The sequence below is a fragment of the Choloepus didactylus genome, chromosome 16 (assembly GCF_015220235.1).
Source record: "Choloepus didactylus isolate mChoDid1 chromosome 16, mChoDid1.pri, whole genome shotgun sequence".
Classification (NCBI taxonomy): domain Eukaryota; kingdom Metazoa; phylum Chordata; class Mammalia; order Pilosa; family Megalonychidae; genus Choloepus; species Choloepus didactylus.
In genome coordinates, this window is record NC_051322.1 from 21,900,563 (window position 1) to 21,914,791 (window position 14,229).

At 38.2% G+C, this 14,229-nt stretch overlaps 1 protein-coding gene across 3 annotated transcripts in view; it reads left to right on the plus strand.

The window, feature by feature from the left end:
* The window catches only part of ALPK2 (alpha kinase 2), a 211,522-nt gene that overhangs the window by 102,769 nt on the left and 94,524 nt on the right, over window positions 1-14,229 (plus strand). The gene's annotated exons all lie outside the window — the stretch shown is intronic.

The following is a 14,229-nucleotide window of genomic DNA, read 5'->3' on the forward strand; positions in this document are numbered from 1 at the left end:
CCCTCTTACTGATCTGGGATGTATTCTAAGAGATAGAATTAAATATGGGCATGCACAAAGGATGTAATACTTGTACCTGATTTTATTATGTTTTTAATTTTAAAGGGTTTCAGATGGGCTTTGATTGATAGTTTCTATGACCAAGATTTGATTTCTGTAAATATATACCTTAAAAATTACCAGTTATTTTTACTGTATCTTATGCTCTATTATTTGTCTACTTTTGTAATAGGAACCTAGTATTGTTTTTATAGAAGACTAGGCATACTCCAAAGAAAAGAAAATATTCTCAAATGCATTCAGTTATTGAACTCTGCCAGTAAAGAGATAAAACATTCCGTACATTGATTTCTAAAGACCTGGTCATAAAATAGCCAATCTAAAGAACTGTAGATCTGCAGTAGCTTTTTATTGAGCAAATTGTTCTGGTCCTTTTGTCAAATTTCCCACATAAAAGCCACATTTACACTTTCCTTTTTGCAGACTAGCCAGCTTTATCCTATTCAGTTCTTTAACACATGCCATTTAGCAGCTCACACATCAATAACAGATTCAGGCTCAAAATAGGTTTATGGAGGTGGTTTGGCCAATTACTAATACTAAGTTAATTTACAATGGTAATTTTTCATGTCAATAAACATAGCATTTCCTTTTCTATTCAAAAAATTATTTTCCTTGCTCAACTAAGTGACTTTTTACAGTTGCTTGTGCACTTTGAGTATGGTTCAATGGGAAAATTACTTTTATAATTAAAGGTTAGGAGCAAAATGACCAAAAAGAAGTAAATAAAGGGGAAGGGGCTATTGACAATTGAGTTTTAGACCCACCACTATGGGAGGCAATTTCTAGCTCCCCCCACTGCTAAAAAATTAGAGGAGCTGGAGGAAAGAGCCCTCTTTATCATCCTCAGGTTGTGCTTTCAGCTGAATTTTGGCATCCAGAGCTCCGATGATGAGCAAGCTTGCTTGTTCACTGGCAGTGCCACTAGATAGAATGGGCCATCTCTGGGAGCCAGGTCATCTGTCTTATGGGACTCTTGCATACAGACTCATACACACACACCCTACTAGCAATCAACCCAAGGTCCGACTTGTGCTTTGTGGTATGACTAAGGCAATTGTTTCAGAACCATGAAGTCTCCTCTTTAGAATGCAAGCTGAAGCACCTGCATTCTGCACATAGTAGGACCATTTCTCACATAGCTGTGCTCAGTAGCAGAGTTGACCTCCTATTCGAGGAACAATCAGAAACTTTAAAGAAAGCTGTATATTCAAGAGCAGTGTGCAGCATGAAGTTAGAAATAAGGTCTTTATATCTGTGGCATTTCTTTTTCTTTGACTAATGCAGGGAAATTATGCCACCAAGACTGGCATATTTGAGAGTACAGATTCTTTTACCCATGCAAAAATTGCTATTCAACTGTAGGATGTGTATATTTCTTACATACATACAAAACAGGGCCAAATTTACAGCAGATGGCCAAATATCATTGTGAATGTGACACAGAAGCATTGGGGGTCATTGGGAACCAAATGGATTTTTTTTATAATAGTGTTAAAAAAAAGATTGATTACTCTTTCCATAACGAAGTCAAAAGGCATTTTTAATATTTATTCTCATATATTTGGGGCTTGTGGGAATGTAAAAACTTGAAATGGTTGAAAATTCTGGGTTTAGAGCAATATTAATAAATTTGCCCTCTCTTGAGTCTCGCCTGTTTCACTTACCTTCAGGTGTCTTTCTGTAGAAACAGTTGACCAGCAGCTTATCTTTTAGTATTTTATCCTCATCTGCATATGGCTTTTAGCATTCTGAGAACTCTTCTATATCTCTAATTCCAGGTTATAACAAGGCTATACTGTAGAATATCTCCCATCTAAATATACATCTCCAAGTGTATTTATTTCCTGTCTTCCTGGTTCTCTTTTACAACACAAGGCCACCTTGTGATTTGTCTTCAAATAGTACTTACTTAGGCTAGAGACTGGAAAGCTTCCAATTTCTCTGCATTTATGGAAAATTCCAAAGTTAATTCCAGATTGGGAGTGGAAAGTGGAGAAGGTACCCCAGGCTAACTTGAATCATCTTCAAGGATCACACTGCCAAGCCTTCACCTTGGTTTTGATCTTGCTCCCCTGATCCAACTCAGAGGTGAGGCCTGACCATCTGCTTATCTTAAGTTTCCCTGTAGCCACACTGGGATAAGATCATCCTCACTCTTAAATCAGAAGTGCTATGCCCTTCCTTCTGTACAGCTGCCCAGTTTCACCCCAGAGAGATTTACATTTCTGTTTGGGATCTTAAGTGTACAGTATGGAAATGTATTCCTGGGTTCTGATGGTCAAGAATCTTCCTGCTCAGGAATCAGTACTAAGCACAGAAAGCAAGTTCCATGACTGCAGGTTTGGTCATTGTGTTTGTTCACTGATATATCTCAAGTCCCTAGAATAGTGCCTGCTACATAATAGACCCTCAGTAATTGAATGATTAAGTAGCTATATAGTACCAGATTAAATTCCAAGCATAGTTAGTTAGGTACGAGTCTAATGATCACTGTCTCAACCATTTTACGGTCTTTATTTTTACAAGCAAATATTTTGATTCCCATCACATAAAAGATCTTGCTACCAACTTTCTGCTATTAGGACATGGCTTCCCATTGTGCTTTTGGCCCTGGGGGTGGTTAGGTTTGTGCTAAACCCTCCACACCTTGCATTTGGGTTCTGTTGTGAATGCTGGAGATTCACATACAACCTTGGCGTCATCGATGCTTTATTATTTTTTATTCAGTTTATCGAGATACGTTCACATACTCTACAATCATCCACAGTATACAATCATTTGTTCATGGTGCCATCATATAGTTGTGCATTCATCACCAAAATCAATTTTTGAACATTTTCATTACTCCAAAAAATATATAATAAATAAATAAATAAATAACACACAAGTAAAGGAGAACACCCAAAACATCCCACCCCACCCCCATCCCATCCTATTTTTCAGTAAATTTTTGTCTCCATTTTTCCACTCATCTGTCCATACACTGGATAAAGGGAGTGCCAGCCACAAAGTTTTCACAATCACTCAGCTGCACCATGTAAGCTACATAGTTATACAACTGTCTTCAAGAATCAAGGCTACTGGGTTGCAGTTCAACAGTTTCAGGTATTTCCTTCTAGCTATTCTAATACATTAAAAACTAAAAAGGGATATCTATACAGCACATAAGAATACCCTCCAGAGTGACCTCTCGACTCCTTTTGAAATCTCTCAGCCACTGAAACTATTTTGTTTCATTTCGCTTCCCCCTTTTGGTAAAGAATTGGTAAAGAAAATTTTCTCAGTCCTGCAATGCTGGGTCCAGGCTCATTCCTGAGAGTCAGGTCCCATGTTGCCAGGGAGATCTACACCCCTGAGAGTAATGTCCCATGTAGCGGGTGGGGGGTGGGTGGTAGTGAGTTCACCTGCCATGTGGGCTTAAGAGACAGACAGGCCACATCTGAGCAAGAAAGAGGTTCTCTGGGGGAGAGTCTTAGGCACAATTATAAGTGGGCTTAGCCTCTCCTTTGCAGTAACAAGCTTCATAAGGGTAAGTCCCCAGATTGAGGGCTCAGCCTACTAAGTTGGTAGTCCTCAATGTTTGTGAGAATATCAGTAATAACTCAGGCAGGCAAGTCCAACATTTCCACATTTTCCCCCAGTTCCTCAGGGGGGTCCTGCAAATACATTTTTATTCTCTACCCAAATTACTTTGGGATGTATCAGGATTTCACCCTAACCTGTATAAACCTACCAGATCTCACTTCCTATTCAAAGTTCCGTGTACTTACGATGTTTGAATTAACTGACCATACAAGTTAAATTATTTAGTGTGCTACAGAAAATATAGATCCTGTACCAAATACACATCTCTTCCCTTGGTCTCACACAGAAGATGCAGTTTTAAAACACAATCAGTATCATCCTTTACCCTTTAGGCTGTTTTCCCTTAGTTCTAACCACATCTGCTTCATTCATATCTCTAATTGAAGTCTGGACTCTTTTTCAATTTTTTAACAGTTGCTATATGAAGTAATATTGACATTCATAGCTGCCAAGCTCTAGTTCTGAGTTTCAGGTGTCACACAGATACCCAAAGTACCAGAGACCAACCAGGTTACACACAAAGAGCTCAGCAGCTCAGAATTTGGAGATAAGCATTACAACTCAGGAATAGATGTGACTGCTGTAAGAGCTTACAGGCATTCCCTTGATAAGCTGTGCTCTAAGATTCAATTCTCAGACTACTCATTGTGGTTAGTCCATATTGGTGAGGCATTATAATGTTTGTCTTTTTGTTTCTGGCATACTTAACTCAAAACGCTGTCCTCAGGGTCCATTCACCTAGTTGCATGTCTCACAACTTCATTCCTTCTTGCAGTTGCTCCATTTTCCATTGTATATGCATACACCACAGTTCACCATTCTGTTCATCAGACCATGTGCCCTTGGGCCATCAGTGCTTTATTGGCCCTCCAAATTGCTAATTAGATCCAGGACGCTCTTACTGCATGAGCCTAGCACTCAAAGCCTTCCTCAACATGGCTTCTGTGCCTCCTGGAGGGCAAGCGGGAGTACATGCCTGTTTCCTGATCACATTTTTTTCTCAGGCGCAGATGGATTTTCAATCTTCCTGTATGGAATGGCCTCGCCTTCCTTATTACTAACTAGTCAATACCCAGATCCTGCAGGGAACTTCAAGTTCCACCTCCCCTTGAGCGCTTTCCTTTTTCCTAACTGTGCTTTCTCCTTTGAGAGAGACCCATGGCATTCTTGTCTGATCCTTTGTGTAGTGTAGCAGCTTCCGGACCTGAGTTTGGGTCCTGCCCTCCCTCTAACTCTGTGACCCTGGGGAAAATTACTGAAGCTCTTCTAGCCCCTCGCATTCCCCTCCTTTCCTCATCTATAAAAAGAAATAATAGAAATAGTTTACACATCCACTGTGAGGATTAAAGGATTAAATAAAATCTTGCAGGTAAAATGCTCATCCCATGGCTCCTATGCAGTTAACATTTAATACTTACTATTAGTTTTAGCATTTTATGTTGTTTATTATTTCCCTTCTTGATACATACATCCTTTCTCCCTATATTACAAAATTAATGTTAACATTTTGCAAAACTATAATATCACCACCAGAATATTGACATTGATACAATCCAGTAGTCTTATTCAGATGTCCCCAGTTTTACTTGTACTCTTGTGTGTGTGTGTTCATGTATGTGTGTTAAGATCTATAGAAATTTATCACCTGTCAGTTCATGCATCCACCATTGCAGTCAAGGTATTAAACGTTTCCATCAACACATCCACATCTCTCCCACCATCCTCATCCTCTGGCAACTATCAGCTCTCCATTTCTAAAATTTTGCCATTTCAAAAATATTATATAAATGGAATAATATAATATGTAAACTCTTGGAGTTGGCCTTTTTTCACTTAGCATAATCTCCTGGAGAGTCATCCAAGTTGTTGTGTGAATCAAAAGCTTGTATAATTTTTATTGTTGAGTAGTGTCTGATGATATGTGTGTACCGCAGTTTGTTTAACCATTCACACTGGTTGAAGGACATTTGGGCTGATTCAGTTTTTGGCTGTTGTGAATAAAACATTCATGTACAGGTTTTTGTGTGAACATCAGTTTTCATTTCTCTGGGATAAATGCCCAGAAGTATAATTTCTGGGTTGTATGATAGTTGTGTGTTTAGTTTTAGAGAAAGTGCCCAATTGTATTCTAAAGTGGATGCACCATTTTACATTCCCACCAGCAATGAGTGAGTATCCAGTTTCTTCACACCCTTGCCAGCATTAGGTGTCACTATGTTTCACTTTAGCCCCCTTAATATGTATGTAGGGATCTCTCATTGTGCTTTTAACTGGCATTTCCCTAAGGCTAATGATGTTGAACATCCTTTCATGAGCATATATGCCACCTGTACATCCTCTCTGGTGAAATGTCTCTTTGTGTCTTTTGTCCATTTTCCAATTGGATTTTTTTTTTTCTGAGATTTGAGAGTTCTTTATTTATTCTAGATACTAATCTTTTGCTGGTTTGCAAATATTTTTTTCCCATTCTGTAGCTTGTCCTTTTACCCACTTTACATGGGCTTTCATGGAGCAAAGTTTTTAAATTTTGATGAGGTCCAATTTATCAGTTTTTCCTTTTATGAATCATGCTTTTGGTATCACATCTAGGAACTCTTTGACTAGATCTAAATCCCAGAGATTTCCCCTATTTTTTTTTCTAAAAGCTTTATAGTTTTATGTTTTACATTTAAGTATCTGATCCATTTTGAGTTAGTTTTTATATAAGCGATGAGGTTTCGGTCAAGGTTCTCTTTTTTTTGCCTGTGGATGTCCAATTTTTCCAACACCATCTGTTGAAAAGACTTTATACCCATTTTTAAAAAGAGCATTTAGCACCCTGCCAGGCACCCAGTGAATGCTCAATAAAGATGTCAGTCTCACCCCCTACCCTGAGGTCAGATAAAAGCTTATGGCCACTTACTTGCCAGGAATTTCACCAGTAGCCAGGTCAACATCAACCTCATGGCCAAGAGCTGGGGGCCTAATTAGGAAAGAGAGGCCCAGAGGAGTCTGTCCAACTCATCAGATAATCAAGCCCCATTGAATTAGAGGTCAAAGACACCAAGGGAGTTTTGACTTCTAAGAGGCAGTTAGTTAATCAATATGAGTATTTTGTGCTGTTTGAAAAGGAGGGGGCAAATTGAGATGAACAATTGTCTCTGGATTTGCCCATAATCTCAGGATGTTCTGATTTAAAACAGAAAACCAAAGGATGAGAGAGACATGGAGACAGAGAACTTGAAGCCCAAGTCCAGAGGCTCCTGCTAAATGCTGTATTCACAGCTTAAGGGCTAATATGCCCCCCAAGGGGCCAACTGCCAACCTAGGTCACTAGTTCCCAGTCATATTTTAAGTAAAACAGCAGAAGATACACCTCTTCTGTGCTAGACAGATTTGGGCTGATGTGGTATGAAATGTTACTTTAATCTAAATTCTGTCTATTCGCTAAGCAGGCGGTGAAAGAACAGCTGTAGGGCTGTTTAAAAATCTGCATGACCGTCCAGCAACCTGGAGGGCACATAGTAGGTCTCTAATATATCTTTTTTTTTTTTTTTTGGCTGGGGAAAGTATAAGCAGACACAGTAAATCTTCTTGCAACACAGTTTTCATATTTGTGACCAAACAACCTGAGATCTTGAATTCATGTACATAATACAATGTGCCCCTCTCCAAATAACAGCTACTAAAACAATGACTCCAGAAGGCTGAAAAGGCAGGCAGACCTCTGCTGATCCTGGGAAGGGCAGGGGCTTTTCCTGCTCATCTCTCAGCCCACGGCGGTCATGCCTCTCTTGTCAGCACTGCTCCATGGCCAACCCAGGGAGGAACGCACACATTTGTTTTGTTTTGAATCACGGTGTCTGCCGTGCCACTTCTGCCAAGTACCAGTACTGTTCTGGACGTGCAGATCTCTAATGTCCTGGCTCACTCAGTCGGTGTTAAATCATCAAGGAAAATCATTAGCACCTACAACCTTGTTATCTGCACTGTGGGAGCAGACCTCCTGCATCAGAATCTGCGTTTTAACCCGATTCCTAGGAGATTCATATGCACTGTGACATTCCAGAAGCCCTGATCCACAGAGTACCCAAGCCTTCTCAGGTTGGAAAAACCCCTAAAGTTATGGTCCCCAAACCTGGCTACACAAGAATCACCTGGGGAGCTTTAAAAAATTCTGATGCCTGAATCCCACCTGCAGAGATTCTGATATAATTTGGTCTGTGGGTTGGCTTGGTCATTGGAAGATCTGTTTTTGTTCGTTTTTCAGTGAAGCTTTTTATAGTGGTAAAATACATATCACATAAAATTTGCCATTTTAACCATTTTAAAGTGTATAATTCAGTGGCATTAATTACATTCACAAGGTTGTGTGACCATCACCGCTATTTCCAAAACTTGTCATCACCCCAAACAGAAATTCTGTACCCATTAAACAATAACTCCGTCCTCCTCCCCCAGCCCGTGATAACCTCTAAACAACTTTCTGTCTCTACGAATTTGCCTATCTTAAATGTTTCATAACAGTGGAATCATTTAATATCAGTTCTTTTGTGTCTGGCTTATTTCATTTAGCATAATATTTTCGAGGTCATTCATATTGCAGCATGTGTCAGAACTTCATTTCTTTTATGTGAATAATACTAGATTATATGTACATGTGTATATATAGTATATATGACATTTTGTTTATCCATTTGTCCATTGATGGACACTTGGGTTGCTTCCACCTTTTGGCTATTGTGAATAATGCTGCTATGAACATTAGCAACAGGTATCGTTTGAGTACCTGTTTTCAATTCTTTTGGGTATGTGCTTGGGAAAGGAATTGCTGGATCAAATGGTAGTTCTATGTTTAACTTTCTGAGGAACTGCCAAACAGTTCCACAGTGGCTGCACCATGGACACTGGGGTTTTAAAAGCTCCCAAGGGACTCTCTCTGCCTCTGAGGTTGAGCACCCCACCTGTGGTGCTTTCTACCGACGCCCCATCCCCAGAGGGTCTGGCTGTAGTAGTTCTAGGGAAGGGCTCAGGCGTGGGTGACCTTACAAAGCTCCAGCCGGCCCCAGGTAACTGAGGCACAGCCGTGGTTGAGAACCACTACCCCATAACCCACAGGGAGTAGAATGCAAGGGGTATCTTGGGGGACCCCATGTTCTACTCCCATGAGCAGGGCTGCAGGGAGCTAAAGGTTGTTCATCTCATGGCAGTGGCTTCTCAGGGATGCTGGAGTCCCTTGCCCCCTGGTTTCCCACAATTTGAGCCAAGGAACAAAGTTCCAGGTTATCCAATACTACTTCGCAAACAGAGACAATGGGTCTTGACTTAAGATGTTTCTGCTATAATGAGTTATATGCATTTCTAAAACACCTTGCATTTTTCAAGAGCACACATTAAAATATCAGGACTCATGGGGAAAATACCACACCTGACAGATCACTTCATAAACAGGCAATTTTAAAACCAGAAACTAACAAAAGCAAAATATATACCTGAGGCACCAGGTTGCCCAGGGAGGTGGCCCAGGTTGGCTGGAGGCTGCCATGGCAGATATTATAAACACACAAACAATAGAGTAGAACTGCCAGTGACCATGTAGTTACAGCAGGATGCTGAGACAGAAAACGATGCCTGAGCCACTGGGGCTGCCACTAAGGTGGGTCTGGGAGGCTGGCAAGCTGTTCAGAGCCCGGCAAGCTGGAGTGAGCTTCTTAGAACCAAGGACCCTTGGGGCTGGCAGTCAATTCTTAATTTTCTTGAAATACAGCTTTAAAGGACTTCTGCTGCCAATGCAAAAGCTGGATTAAAGGTTGTTTCCTTTCTTGTGAAAGATTCTATAATTTACCCTAGTTGTTTATGCTCCCTCTGCCAAGAAAAAGCACACACGAACCAACGCACATCTTATACTGACGTCATTCTCCTATTGACCAATTGCGTAGCGCCAGTTCATTACAGAAACCTGTGCTGGAGCAGAAGCACCTGCCCTGGGTTCGCGAATGACGCCGTCACTCAGGTGTTCCCACTCTGCTCTGAATCTCTAGTGTTTCTGTGTCTCAAAGTGAGGGCCTGGATTATCTTCACTAGAAACACCTGGAGAGGTGCCTGTTAAAAACGCAGGTCGGTAAATCTACACTGTTAACAAGCATTCTGGGTGATTTCTCATAGCCATTTAAGTTTGGAAACTATATGCCTAATTACACAGAGACTGAGAACACTCAATTTGAGGTGTTTCTGTAAAGAATCATAGAATTTTGGAAACAATAGTGACTTTAGGGATGGTCATGTGTAACCTCTTTGCCTTAAAGTGAAAAAAACCCTCACGATTTGGATTTTTCTCTGCTCTCTAGTTGGCTTGCTATAAATGTATCTTGTTCTTCACCTGTCTGGACAACTGAAATAAACACAGATCCTGATTTATTGTAACTAATCCAAAACAGGTGTGCTATTTACAGCTGAGTTTTATTTTGAGGAGTTCAGTGGCAGGAATTCCAGTCGCAGCAGCAGGGGCTGGGGAGAGGAGGTCACTTGGCTGCTGGGTGGGTTTTAATCCCCTTAACAAATCTCTGATCACTGGTTTGGCTTGCAGCTTAATGCCAGAGACACATCTTCTTTGTCTGTTTTGTTATGACTGAAAATGAATTTGCGTCTTTGAAATGGGGTGGGAAAAACACTGGACTAGCCAACCATATATCAAGACAAATGATAAAACCATTAAAACAGTATGGTAGTAGATCCCAAATAGATAAGTACGTAAGCCAAACTGAGTAGAGTCCAGAATCATAATGAAGAATATATTGGAATTTGGTTTGTGATAGAATTAGCCTTTTTACTTTAAGGGAAGAAGCAAAATCTTCTTCAATACTGACACAATTAGCCATCCATATGGAAAAAAATAAGACCAGTAACTTACAGTAGACCCCAAATAAACTCCAGATATATATCTGAGTTAAACACAAAAACAAAACTATTAGGTATTGAAGAAAATATTATAAAATATTGTTATGATCTTGAGAAAGATAAGGTCTTCTTAATTGAGATGCAAATAGGTAAATGAAAACTTGGAAATACACATGCAAAGAAAGATTGGTAAGTTTTATTACATCATTAAAAATTTCTATATAACAAAGATATAAATAAAATTTAAAGAAAGTGATATACTGGGAGAAATATGTAGAACCAGTGTAATATGCAAGGATTAATTTCCAAATGATATAAAAAAAACAAATATATAGGAAAAATACCCCTAACAACTGAATTGAAAAAATGCGAAAGTACATAAATATGCAGTTCATAGAAGAGGAAATGCAAATAGTCAATAAACATGAGATGCTCAACCTTATGAGTATCAAAAAAAAAAATAGAGATTTAAAAAATAAAACATTTTTCACCCATCAGAGAGGCCAAAAAATTAAAAGGATAACATTGAGTTGGAGAGATTGTGGGAAAATGCTAGCAGGAATGCAATTTGACAATATCTTTTAAAATTAAAAAGGGCATTACCCATGATGCAGCAGTTTCACTTCTCTTCCTCTACTCTTGAGAAAACCTTGCACGTGTCCAAAAGGATACAAACCATGTTTGTTGTTGCAGAGTCATTTGTGTAAGGAAACATTTACAGGGAAATGGCTAAATAAAATGTGGCCTGTCCATATGACGCACAGACACCTCAAAACATAACATAGAGTGAGAAGGGTACATTGCAGAATGAAAAATATGCTATGATACCATTTATGCCCCATCACAATTTTGTATATACAATTGTAAGTACATAAAACTATTTTTTAAAAGTCTGGGAGAATACACACCAATATTATAATAGTGGTTAAATCTGGGGAAAGAAGCAGGAAATTCGAATAAGGAGGGATGGTCAATAATGTTTTAATATATTTTAAGGAGAATGTATTCATTTATTACTTGTATTATTTAAGAACCAGTTTTAAAAAGAGGAAAACATTAAGCTGTGAGCTAGGAACCTTAGGTTTCCTGGTTCTGCCACTAACTAGCTGAATGGCCTTGAGTCTGTATGATCTCCTGCCTTTGTCCTATCTCTTCGGTGTAAATTGAAGAAGTTAAATATGAAAATCTGTGAGGGTCCAAGGCGCTAAACTCCCATGAATCCTTAATTTCTTATCAGCTACCAAAATAAATATCAAATGAAGTGGAGGAAAACGTGGACACATTGATCTGATCTCAAGGTGAAGAAAGTCTGTCTAAGCATAAAAGGGAAAAAATTGATAAATCCAACAATTTAAGAATTTTGCATATCCAAAAGCCCCATATACAAAATTTTTTTAAAAAAATGAAAACTTAAAAAGGTACTTCAGATGTATATGCAAAAAAAAAAAAAAAAGAAAGAAAAAGATGTAAGAAAATACATAAGAAAGGATGAACAGCTTAATCAAAACTGGGCAAGGACTCAAGTAGGCAATTCATAAAAAGAAGATGTACAAATGGTCAATAAACTTATCAACTACTAATAATCTCACAACCTAAAATACTTCTTTTATCTAATTAGAAAAAGTTATTTTAAGAGAATAATTTTTGTTTTAACAATTTTTAAGCGGAGAGAATACCATAATAAATCTCCATATATTCTTCACCTAGTTTTTTTTGATCATTAATCTTTTGCCTTGTTTCATGCATTCTTTTCTTTGTTGAAGCGTTTTAAAGCACCATGTCATTTCAACCTTAAACTCCCCAGTCTACATCTCTAAAATATAAAGACATTTCTTACATTATCATATCATCACATTATCATGATTATCACACTGAACTAACTTAACAGTAATTCCTTAATATTACCTAACAACCAGGCCATATTATATTTCCACAATTATTCCTCAAGTGCTTTTTTTTTTAACAGTTGGTTTATGCAAATTGGGATCCAAACTACATCTTCGTGTTGCATTTGGTTGTTTTGTCTCTTAAATCTCTTTTGTCCTCTCTGCCTCCTCTCTCTCTTTCTCTCTCTCTCAAGCCATTGACTTGCTGAAGCAATTTGGTCAGTTGTCCTGTAAAATTTCCCTCCTAATGAATTTATCTGATTGCTTCTTCATGGTGTTGTTGTTTTTTGCATTTTCTTTTAAAATAATTTCAAACTTCAGAAAAGTTGTTGCAAGAATCATACAAAGAACTCTCATATGGACTATGAGATTCATCAGTTACGTTTTGCCATACTTGCTTTTCATTCTATTTATGTATACATATACTATTTTTTTCTAAACCATTTGAATGAAAGTTGCAGACATCATACTCCTTACCTCTAAATAAGTCAGTGTGTTTCCTGATAATAAAAAACATTCATTTTCATAGACATGGAATATTTATGAAAATAGGAAATTTGGTGTTTTAAAAAGGAAAGAGCTATTCTTCTTGCTATTTTTACAATATAAGTAAGCTCCACTCCATTTTACTGGAAAAATAGAGTGTATATTACAATATGGCAACTTTTCTAAACTCCTTAAGAGACCACCCCAAACCCAGCAAGAGAATTTTTCTCTTTGCCCAAGGGAATAGATGGTCATGAACAGAGATGTTGGAAGTTAGATGCTGGACAGAGACTCCCTGAGAGCCCAAGGGCTCTAAAAATTAGTTAATATTGTCAAAAACAGAACCAATAAATATGGATAAAATTTCCTTTTTTATTATTTTCCTAGAACTGTATCAGACTATATTATATAAGGTGCCAAATTCCCCCAGGGTGAAAGCCACTCTACAATCATAAAGTCACCCTCAGAAATTACATTCACAGTCCCAGGCAATTTGGGAGCTATTTGGTGCACTAATGTGGTAAATTACCAGAAGGCATCCTTATGGTCTCAAATAGCTTCCATTTGAAGCTATTTATACCAGAGGTTTGTCTATTTTCTGGGAGAATCTATCTCCTTATGGCTGATGATGTTGCTATTACTCTGTTCATTGTATGATACTTTAGTAAGGCATTTTTCCAAAGTGGAATTGTCGCCTTCAAAAATTGAGCAATAAATTACAAATAATATCAGCCAATTCTGTGGTTAGATGTCCCAAAGATGAAACTATCTTGCAGGTTAACTTTTAGATCATCATCTCAGCTCCATCCCTAGTCAAAAGTTTTCATGAACTCGGGAGAGACAGAAGTGGTGTCATCATCTGAAAAACTAATCAAAACCACTTATTGAGTGTTTGTTCCAAGTATTATATTAATGCCCTGATTTAGTATCTCTTTTAGTTAATATACCAAAACTGTGAGCAGGCTTACAAAGCTCGGAGGTTAATTGACATTAACAAATCATACAATATTTACAAATAATATTTACAAATAATCATACAAATGTATGATTAACAAATCATTCAATATTTGTCCCATTGTTTCTGACTTCTTTCACTTAGCATAATATTTCCAAGTTTCATCCATGTTGTAGCATCCAGCATACACCTATTAAGTGGTGAAAATGGAATTCAAATTCCATAAGGGAATCAGATCAACGCAGTACCAAATGAAGCTGTTAATTATGATGAACTCTGGATTTTGACAGGAAGTAGAATCAGAATCATTGAGGTAAAATAACCCCATTGGTTGGCCCCCAAATCCAGATTACTTACAAAATTAACCACCTACCCCTG